Source organism: Seriola lalandi, unplaced genomic scaffold, assembly GCF_002814215.2.
Source record: "Seriola lalandi dorsalis isolate HSWRI2012SDOR001 ecotype SW California unplaced genomic scaffold, Sedor1 jcf7180002052484, whole genome shotgun sequence".
In the NCBI taxonomy this organism is placed as follows: Eukaryota; Metazoa; Chordata; class Actinopteri; order Carangiformes; family Carangidae; genus Seriola; species Seriola lalandi.
Window position 1 is genome coordinate 2,318 of NW_019523037.1, and position 486 is coordinate 2,803.

Genomic DNA, 486 nt, shown 5'->3' on the forward strand with positions numbered 1-486 from the left:
AGCACCCAGAGCCCACCCTGAGGGGAAGAGCTCCCTGCTGTGTCTGGCCTCAGCCATGTCTCCTCCTCTGGTCCAGTTCTCCTGGAAAAGACAGAAGGAGGATGGTCCTCTGGAGGAGCTGAAACCTGATGATGGAGAGCAGCTGGAGCTCAGAGAGTCGGGACGCACCGCCGCCATCTTGCTGATCCGTCAGCCAGATAACAGCACATATAAATACCGCTGCTGCGTCGAGCACGAGGGCGGCACAGTGGAGGCCCAAACACAACAAGGTGATGAAGGCTTGCTGACTGTGTTGAGCAGTGATTCAGCTTCATGTGGAGACGCTGTCAAAGAGAGCAGAGCAGCAGAGCACTGACATTTCTCACTGCCACTCCAAACATTTGACTCCTTTTCTGTTTCAGAGGTTCCAGCTCCAGCAGCCCCCTGTCCTCCAGAGAGAGAGCCAGCAGACCTGGCAGCTCTGCAGCAAGATGACTGTAAGATCAC

General features: G+C 55.8%; 1 long non-coding RNA gene across 1 annotated transcript; it reads left to right on the plus strand.

Annotated features, from left to right (window-relative positions):
- Positions 1 to 6: 6 nt before the first annotated feature.
- LOC147819521 (uncharacterized) lies at positions 7 to 481 on the plus strand (the record flags this gene model as incomplete). Its single annotated transcript, XR_015436861.1, has 2 exons — positions 7 to 269; positions 402 to 481. It is a non-coding gene; the product is annotated as an uncharacterized LOC147819521 (long non-coding RNA).
- Between the last annotated feature and the right edge of the window lie 5 nt (positions 482 to 486).